The following is a 10564-nucleotide window of genomic DNA, read 5'->3' as shown; positions in this document are numbered from 1 at the left end:
AGGGAATGGGGTAAGGGGACAGGAGACATATCCCTGACTCCACCAACACCCACAACTTGCACACCAAAGCCCCTTGTCCGCCCCATGGTCGCTCTCATACTTGCTGACCCTCCACAGATCCCTGCTGGACCACTTACGTGCCGACCCAGATTTGACAAATCAAGAGAAATCAAGAGCCCAAAAAGGGAAAATCACAGCACCCCTCCCTCCTCACAGTGCAACCCCCGTCCCCTGCCACCCCTCCAGTAGCCCAGTGTCACGCACAATGCACGAATTCTCAATGCTGCTGAGCACTGCCTCTTCCTTGACAGTGCAGACAAGGTCCCCTTGAGGGAGGGTCAGCTACCCCAACAGGGAGACCAAAATGGCAGAGGGGCCAGACCACCAAGCAGCAATGCTTCCCAGCACATAAACCGGGGACGGGACAGCCACGGCCTGGGAGGGGTGCCCTCTTCAGCAAGAAGCATAGGAGGGCTTCCTCCTCCAGCCCGGACACCTGACCCGGGAGGTCCCTGGACATCCAGGCTCATCCGCACCTGTCCCCGAGGATCCCAACGCCCCAGTTTCATGCACTGTCCACTGATGGGACCCCCCACGGGGCCTGTCTTCCAACCCACGTGCAGAGTGTCTCAGCGGAAGCGGGCAGACGGCGAACACGGACACGCTCCAACCACATCCACACAAATGCAAGTGGAAATCTTAAGGACCCCCAACTCGCCACTGCCCTGCAGCCTGGGTCTGCTTCTGTTCAGCTCCTTTGGATCAGCACCGAGGCCCGACAACCGGCCACGGGCAACTTCTTCCCCCGGACCCAACACGTCCCACGCCCCCCACGCAGCAGTGGCCGGTGTGTGCCCTGGGCAGGACTTCAACAAGGCATCTGAGCCACGGGAGTGTCGACAGGAGAGCTGTCTGGCCAGAGTATCAGAACACACCAGCAACAGCAGCTCACTCTCATTAGCCTCTCCGAGGAGCACAGCTCAGAAGCAACATGAGACGCTGGGCGGTCAGCTCGCCCAAGTGGGATCATTCACCACGTTCAACATCAGTGTCATCAGATGCCTCCCAGGAGACTCCCTCGGAGGACCGTGCTAGGCCCCAGCGTAGGAGGGCGAAGGCCCACCTTTCCTGAGCCACTTTCCCCAGCCTAAGGCAGGGCACGGCATGAGGCACAAGCACAAGAACTTCCCTAGCAGCAAAGTCCAAAAGCCTCAAGGATGCTAGAAAATCAGGAGCAGCCCCCCAGCACGAAAGTCTCTTCTCTGCCACAAGGCCGTGCGTTCTCGTGGCGCACTCAGCCACGTGCACTGACACCCTGGTCCCCATGCTGTGCCGGTCCCAGGCAGCACCAGGGATGCGGAAGGGGCAGAAGACACTTATTTGAACACCGATGCTTCTCATAACTTTCACACCCCAGTCCCTTGCCCTCGGTCTCTACGAGCAGCTCTTCCCAGTGCTGCTGTCCCCGGTCCTCTCCCCACCTGCAGGCTGCAGGCCTCTGAAGGAGGGACCCTATTCTCTAGGTATTCCATCTTTCCCGATCAGGACGCTCCGGCCCTTGTCTGGCCCTCTACCCTCTGTCATTTTCTCTCAAAAAGAACCGACAATCATGGTGGCCGGCAACTCAGCCATGAAAGCCATTTGGTTCAAGATGTATTCTCCCAACTTTTATGACATTATCACAACCACTTATGGCTCCTACTGCAAAAACACACTGTGCGACCTCGGGATAACCACGCTCAGCAGAAAGGGGGAGCACACGGAGGTGTGGGTAACCGCTGGTTTCTCATGCAAGAAAATGTTACTTAAGAAGGCTTCTCGCAGCTTAGTGATTAATACCACAAGATACAGGACCCATTAAACCTGCCTATGATGCGCCCTATACAGTTTTGTTGGCTCTGTTACCACGGCAAAATCCATTCTGCACACCATGACTGTTCTCTGGGAAAGAGACCCTACCAGTCTTTAAACCACACGGTTTGAGACGATTCGGTAACAAACCAATGAAAAGAACTAAGGACAGGTCTCCATTCTATTCAGCTTTCTACCAGTGACAGCTGTGGCTTTTTTTCTTAATCAGCACCCTCACCGCCACAGCCACCATCACGGCTACCACCACCACCACCATTTCCAGTGGGCTAACTTCTTAATCAGCACCCTCACCGCCACAGCCACCATCACGGCTACCACCACCACCACCATTTCCAGTGGGCTAACGAGCCTCTCAAAATGCCTGCTGCTGTCGCAAGTCAACTACTGTCTGCATGTAACAGGGAATCAGCACAACAGGGAAGACACCTCATTTCAAAAGGCCTTGCCTTCGAGTGTCCACTATTACCCATTCTGTTCCTGTCACCCACAGAAACAAGGGGCATGAAGAAATAGCTAAGGCAAACATGAGCCTGACGGGGGAGACCGCACTTAAAAACTCAACGGTACATGACCATTCCCACACGCGCGGAAACGCTGGTGGAGCACACGCCTCAGGACAAGGCAGGCCTAGGAATGCGCTCCCGGGCAAAGAACTAAGCAGCCAGCATCCCAGCATGAGCTTTGGTAGTATCGCCTCCTCCCTCCTGAAGGGTCCCAATTCCTGCGGTTGCCACCAATCAGAAAAAGCCCCTTAGGGATGCCCTGCCTTGTGACCGCTTCCTGCACGCTAATACTCAGCAGAATCGCCCACCAAACAGTTCATTTCCGGTGGATACATCTAGCAAGACCCATCGCATCGTACATGTGAAATATGTGCACTTTACTGTACAGGAACCGCACCACAATAGAGGTGCTACAAAATGAAAATGAAAATGAAAAAAATGCATTTAGGCCCTCCAGTGAGAAGACTCAGGAAGACCGCAGACGGCAGCGGGCACAAATCTGTGTGGAAGGAAGTGGAGGCGCCATGGTTACTGGGCAGTTTCACAACTGCTTTGACTAGGAAATGAGCCAGGTGTGGTCACCGTCATGTCTCTTGCTGAAGGAACACGGGTCAGGATACAGCCTCTCCTGAACAGTACATGTTTCAGCCCCGGCTCTGGTGCAAGCATGGCCAAGTCGAAGAACCACACCACATACAACCAGCCCCGAAAATGGCACAGAAACGGCATCAAAAAACCCCGATCACAACAATACAAATCTCTTAAGGGGGTGGACCCCAAGCTCCTGAGGAACATGCACTTTGCCAAGAAGCACAAGAAGGGCCTGAAGCAGATGCAGGCCAACAACGCCAAGGCCGTGAGTGCACGTGCTGAAGCTGTCAAGGCTCTCAGAAAGCCCAAGGAGGTCAAGCCTAAGATCCCACAGGGCGGCAGCTGCGAGCTCAGCTGACTTGCCTGCATTGCTCACCCCAAGCTCGGGAAACGTGCTCGTGCCCGCGTCGCCAAGGGTCTCAGGCTCTGAGGGCCAAAGGCCAAGGACAAGGCTCAGACCAAGGCCACAGCCGCAGCTCCAGCTCAGACTCAGTCTCTCAAAGGCGCACAGGCCGCCATAAAGGTTCCACAGTAGAGGCTTCCATCTACTGATGTGAGGATAGAAGGACTAGTGTGACCCCTGGGCTACTGTCTGCATGGGGCTCATGTCTACCTGTGCTGTTTGTACAAATAAACCTGAGGCAGGAAAAAAGTATCTGTTTCAGTTTTTCACTAAGTGAGAAATGAACCATGACCCCCATCTTCCAAGGATTTAAAGTAATTTAACCCATTACAGGGATAAACCAAAAGAGCAGGAGATGCCCATGTGCTGGGAAGAGCCTAGGCGCTCTCACTTCTCCTCAATAAAGAAACGTGCACTTTGAACTTGGGTGGCTGAACTTCAGCTTCTATGATGCCAGGTTCTCGTTGAAACTGGTACCAATAGGCAAGTAGAGGAACCAGAGTTAGCTGCTGAGACTGAGGGTTACAAGCCTCTTTGAGAACACTTCAGAACAGTGCATGTTTCTGTTTAACGCCCACCCCCTGCTACAAGCGCCCCTTCGAATGACCAAATGTCTTCACCGGAATTCGATAAATTCAACACCACACAGAAAAGAAGTGATTTATACAGAAAAGGAAAGAAGTGAAGACCTTTCTGGCACTGCCAGGCTACAGGCACCCTCTGCCTGCAAGGGTTCACGCGCTACAAAGTCCTCACAGGTGCAGGTGTTGAGACACGTCCGCCTCCGCGTAAGGTGTCGAGTTGATCAGAGCAGAACGTTGCTGAGAGGAAGGAAAAGCCTGGCGTCCTGGGCGTCCCTGCTGCTTCACAGCTGGATTAAAGAGGTGTGCTTTCCGAGGAGACCCTTGAGTAACTTCTAAGGTAGCCTGCTGGCCCTGAGAAAGGAAACAACCATTTCAATGATAAGATGCCAAAGGCTAAAGCGCTTGGGTAAGAGTGGGAAGCAGGGGTAAGAAGAGTTACACCAAATACCAGCGTGTTCGGCTCCAATATGCGGACTCAGGAAATGGGGTCGGGATTCCTTGAGCACCACCTGTGGGCTAAGCCCTTAACCGAGGTCATCACACTTGATTCTCACAACATCCATGACACCATGGTATGAATCCTGCTGTGCAAAAGAGAAAACCGAAGCTCAAAGAAGATAGTGAGAAAGAGCTATGAAACTTTAAGACTCAGATACTGCAGACTGTGGATCAAACAGGATGTGCGGTCCCAGCCAAGTCTGCAAGCAAAGGCATGGCCAAGAACGCATGGCAGGGTGAACATCTGAAGAAGCAATGACCTTTGCATTACTTTCATTGTATCCTGTGTTTCCAGGATCCCTCCCAGAGAAATGTCCACCCTGCTGCTGTGGGCGTGCTCTGGCAGGCCACCATTTCCCACCACCCATGTGGTCCACAGGTCCCATCTTTACCCTTTTTCATAGATAGAAATGCTTTAAATTACCTTCCGGTCCATGTTGTCATTCTAGGGGAAGAGGCATCTGAGCTCCACAGTGTCCACAGCCTGGAAGTCTATTTCCCACAGTCCCATCCAGGCCACCTTGCTGCTGCCTGCCGCTGCAAGAGTTTCCAACCACAACAAAAAGTCAGATCCAAACTTTGATGGGAAACTGTCAAGATCAGGTTATTCTGAAAGCTGACATTCTAATAAAGTCAATGTGTCTGTAACCGCAGCACCCGCAGGGAACCGAGGAACAGGACTAAGGACCAGGCCATCTGTTTACTCATTTTCACGTTGAAATTCTCATCATTGTTTTTCTTTTTCAGGCAACACATGAAGACGACCATTCCAAAATTCAACCAACAAATGCTATTAACCTTAAAGCCGTGTGGTTAAATGAAACACAAAACCGCGCTCAAAGGCAGCCTGTCACTGGTAAGAAATCTCGCGAAAACGGCCAAGACCAAGACGCAGAGAAACCCCCGGCGACGCCATCCACCCAACGACCCCGGGCAGCAAAAGGCAAAAGCGGCTCGCGGCGCCCAACGGCCACCGCGCTGGGCCGGACCCACACCCACCCTCACCCCGACCCGGCCAGCCGCGCCAGCCCTCTCCACCCTTTACGCCGCGAACACCACAAAGCGTTAAGCCCACGAGCTGGGGGAGGGGGCGGTCCAAGACCCGCGTTTAAGCAGAGAACAGGTTCTGAACGTTTCACCACGTTGGCACAGAAAGCCCGGCTCTGCGGCCGAACGCGGCTAGGAGGCCTTCTCCGCCAACCGCCCAGGAGCCCGGGACGCACGTCTGCCGAAGTGTATCCGGACACACCAGCTACCCGATTCTCTCCGAATCACACGACGGACAGCCCACTACGAAGTGAAATCAGTGAAACTTACACTTTTGAGGTCACTGGAAAGGGAGCCGCCATGTCCCCTCATCACGCGGACGAACGGTCCACGGAAGCCGCGCCGTACAGTCCAGGGTCGCGAGCTTAGTGACGTGTTAGGGCGCCGCGGACGTCCTACGGCCCCGCCCCCGCCATCGTGATTGGTGGGCCTGCAATGATTGACGGCGGGGTTGTCCATTCCCCCAGGTGTCCTGCTGGAAATTGCCCATTTCTCAAGGCCCAGCGAAATCGCTGAAATCATTGCTCTTACTGTTATGTCTTTGTACATCTATGTCCATCTTACAACGCCTGGCTCTACTTCTGAAGCCTTTGCACGTATCTTTTCCTTTGTCTCCTGTCATCTCAGACTTTGGAAATCTTGCTTATCCACTTTACCCAGCCCTAGATCAATGGTCTCCTCCTCCAGGAAGCCTTCCATGCTCTACCCTTTCCACCCTGACAGGTAAGTGTGAGTTCTTCACTATTAGATACGAACACTATTAGATGAAGAAACATCAGGGCAGAGACGCAGGGGAATCGTGCGAGCTCTGGGATCGGATAGTACAGGGCTGGGCAGTGTGTGAAGGACCCAAGGTTTGTACTTGGAATTTTGGCAAGTCAGTTCAGGTTGCAGACACCTGGGGGAGGTCAGGGAAAACCGAGGACAAAGTAATGCATGGCAGCCTCCCAGGATTGGTCCTAGCGATGGATCCAAAGAGCTGCCAGCCACCTTTTTCAGGATTTTTATATCGTTTCGCACCAAAGAGCTGCCAGCCACCTTTTTCAGGATTTTTATATCGTTTCGCACCTTTCTGTCTGTGGAACTCTTGCCCTCCCTTCAAGGCCCAGGCATAATCAGTTCCCTGGCTCTTTTCCACTCCTCGCCCCAAAAGAGTTCTTCCTCCTGTTGCTATAGAAGAAAGATATGGGGACTTCATGTCTCTGCAGCAAAGGTCCCTAAGCTCCATGATCATGCAAAGTGAGATGAAGCCCCCTTCTTTCCAGGAGGCCGTCTGCTGAGAGATTTCTGCAGCTGCCTTCCATTTGTGAATCTTGCAGACAGGAAGCTGCCACTCCCCTAGGGCTGACTACCTTGGGTGCTTAACTCATCTCCACTCCGCTGAGGTGGGTAGACCACACAGCCACCGGGTCATGTCAGTTGGCCTGCACAGTCACAGTGCCCAGGGCTCGTCGGAAGGATGATCTAATGCCAGCCCTGTCCTGCCCACGGGAAAGATCGTTTGTGGGGGTGGGGGGGCGGGTTGTGAGGCGTCGTTGTGTGCACATGGTCACGCAGTAGTTCATGACATTGCCCTGCCCACCGTGATGGTTACTTTTTTGTGTGTCAACTTGACTGGTCATGGGCTGCCCAGATTAAACATCATTTCTGGTTGTATCTGTGAGCCTGTTTCTGCATGAGATTAGCATTTGCATTGGTGACTCAGTAAAGTAGAGGGCCTTCCCCAGTGTGGGTGGGCAGGCATCATCCAACCCACTGAGGGCCTGAACAGAACAAGAGAGAGAGGAAGGAAGATTTGGCCCCTTTCCGCCTGTGTCACTGCTTGAGGTGGAACATTTCTCCTCATCCTCTCCTGCTCTCGGACTGGGAGTCACCCCATCGGCGCCCCGGGTTCTCAGGCCTTCAGACTTTGACTGCATTACCCCTCTGGCTTTCTTGATGTTACAGCTTGCAGACAGGAGATTGTGGAACTTAGCCTCCATAAATATATGAACCAATTTCCTCAGGATAAATCTCCTTTATATGTATATATGTATGTGTATATGTATACATGTGTATATATATATATACACACACTCACACACACATATGTATATAGAAAATATCTCTTATTGGCTCTGTTTCTTTGAATACCTCTGACTAATAACCGTGGAACATCACAGTCAGCCGCAGCTGCCAGAGATGGCGTCATAGTCTTCAAACAGAACTTGGAAGAAAGAGCAAAATCAAATAAATTAAAAGTAGTTCCAAACTATGGGTGAGGAAACTAACACAGTGGAAACAGGCAGCCAGACACTGGGCAGTGCTAAGGACACAGCCATTGGCCCAGACGGGTGTCTTCTCCATTAGAGTCTGGCTGCTCATTTGCAACTTCTGAGATAGCTCCTGGGTGAGCTCTTCCAGAGCTGAGGTTGTGGGATAAGACTCTGACGAGGATCCAGAGGGCAGGAGAGTTGTTGCAGGCCTGGTCCAGCAATCAGTGAAGTGGCACATCAGGCAACTCAGTCCCTATGGGGAGGGGAGAGAAGGAAGACTGGGGCTTTTGATGTGAATCCTGTCCCAGGATGTGCCGGGTCCTTGAAGCTTGTCTCTCTGACTGGCCTCAGCAGATGGATACGTGCTCAACCCTCTTAATACCCGGCATACGATGACCAACACCCCACGGGTCCTGTCTTGGATCACCAGTGTCTCCTCGATCAGTGGTCACAGCTCGTTCTGGACTCATCCATACTTCGTTCCACAACCGTGGCCTGTCTGCAGAAAATAATCACGTACCCCTTACCTACCGTGCGCTGTGGATAGCGGTTCAGCGTAGGGCTGGAGGTGTGCTGCTTGGTCCATATCACAGCTATTCCTCTCACCAGCTGAATATCCTTCATTGCTTTCTGTGTCTCCGTTTCCTAATCAGCAGAGTGAGGATACCAGTAAGAACCATGTCGCCGGGCTGCCGTGACACTCAGTGAGTTACTGCAAAGGATTTACAGTAGGGACTGGCACACACGAAGCTTTCAAGTCAAGTCTGACATCTTATTATCATCATGCGTGCCTCTGGTCAAATGTCACCTCCTTTCTGGAGACGTCCCCACGCTGTCCCAGCTGACACTAATTTGCTTTCTCGAATTCCTTCCCTGCTGACCATTCATATCACATAATCTACATCTTACCACACATTGTCCAGTTTGCCAATTCTTTATTCCACACTTTGTTACTGTCCTCTATGCTAACGTCTCTGTTCATGGATGGATTAAGTCTTGTACAACTTATTTGGGTCTATGTCTCATTCTCAAACGTTTGCCACTAGTTTCCAATTCATCAGCTGACTAGTTTATTTTTTCCTGATGCAACCTAGCTCAGTATATAGCACAACACATACGAAGATTCAATAAGCACACAAGGAGATCCTGAAACAGTACTATTCACTGGGAGATTCCCCAGAAATACTTCCCCTTGCGGATTCCGTAAACTCTCCTGTCCACTCACTGGTTTTGCCAGAAAGCACAGTGAGGGCGATGCTCTGACAGAGGAACTGGCAAGCGGTCCTGAAGATTTGGTTGACTACCCCAGGCCAGTCTGTCAGGAAAGCATGCACCAGGCTGAAATGCGGGTCTCAGGAGAGCTGCTGTGGCCCCCCGGGGAGAGAGGAGGTGGTTTAAAGGATCGGGAAGAGCACAGGAGCAGAAGTGTTCAAGATCACGGCTGTGGCCAAATCGGGAGAATGCATATTCTGACTTGACTGGAGAAGAGAGGTGACGATGTAAGTGGCCAAAGATGAGGGGACACGTGGCCCAAAGCAAGGAACCCTGGGTTGGTGGACTCCAGACATGCCATTCGCTTTTCAGGCCTATCATTTGGGTGTCAGTGTGCAGAGCAGAACAGAACAAGGGTCATCAGGGAAAGGGAGGCTATTTAGTCATAAGAAGGTGTTGCTGGAATCCAGGAGGAGGGTAATGAATGCTGGAGCTCCGCAGACTGAATGAAAAACATGGGTGAGGTGGCAAGGAGCGTATGTGCAGTGGCCGCTAGGTGAAGAAAGGGCGCTCAGAGAGTCAGAGGCTACTGCAAGTTTGATGGTGCCATTGCCTGTTTGGATGGTGGTGCCATCAAGTGAAAAGAGACACAAGGGCAGAACAGTTTGGGGGGAGAAAGAAGGAAAGATGAAGAGCGCACGTTGCCAGAAGTCTGAGGTGTCGATAAGATTGGAAATAAAGATGAATAGTAGTTCAGTGGAAATGAGGTCTGGAATTGAGAGAAGAAGAAACCCAGAGCTGGCAGTCCTTGCAGGAGGTTTGATGTGGGAGTCCTGCAGTGGCTGGGATCTCCTGATACAGGGTACAGAATGGGCTGAGAAGAGGGCCGGCAGAACCCCAAGGCAGGCTCAGATTTTGAGGGCGTGCTTACCGATCGACAGCAAGAAGGGAGACGGAAGGAAGGAGTCCGGGGTACAGAAGGTAAGACGCGGCAGGTCATGGCTTGGTTCTTTGTGTCTCTGCAGTGCCAGGATGATTACGGCATCCTGGTGCCAGTGGTCTCATCACCTGCCCCTTCTACACCTAAAGGCATCTCTGTGGCTCAGGTACCTGTTTGGTCAGAGATGCGTGTCCTGCCATTCTGGTCAGAAGAAGGAAAGTTCCTAATGCATCAACAGTCCAAAGACCTCACTAGACAATTCACCACTGGCTGTAGAGTCAGGACCCAGTAACAGACCTCTGGCTCTGTCCCCTCCTCCATATATTCTCATCTCCTCAGCACTTCCTGTCTCCTTGCCTCCCAGTGGCCCTCAGAACCCACTCTTGGTCCCTCTCCTCCCGTATCCTTCTAGAGCATCATGCCAGCTGCTGTCAGTGCTGGGCCCACGGGGAGACTGGTGAATTTCAGGGCCACAGACCTGTTGCTGAACTTGCTTCCCCGTGAAATGCGTTCCTGGCACGGTCAGCATGCTGGGGCGTGTTTTCCACCCACAGGACAAACTTCTGGAAGTGGATCCTCTGGGACAAAAAGTGTCAGACAACTCTAATACTTTGCTATTCATTGTTGAAATGTCTTCCAGAAACTTGTAACTATTTTTA

The 10564-nt window shown here is 52.2% G+C and overlaps 1 pseudogene; it reads left to right on the top strand.

Moving 5' to 3' along the window:
- Positions 1–2872: 2872 nt before the first annotated feature.
- Positions 2873–3501, top strand: LOC140692049 (large ribosomal subunit protein eL29 pseudogene; annotated as a pseudogene).
- The last annotated feature ends 7063 nt before the right edge of the window (positions 3502–10564 follow it).

Source organism: Vicugna pacos, chromosome X (genome assembly GCF_048564905.1).
Source record: "Vicugna pacos chromosome X, VicPac4, whole genome shotgun sequence".
Taxonomy (NCBI): Eukaryota; Metazoa; Chordata; class Mammalia; order Artiodactyla; family Camelidae; genus Vicugna; species Vicugna pacos.
Note: the sequence above shows the minus strand (reverse complement) of the source record. Positions and strands in the feature narration are given on the sequence as shown.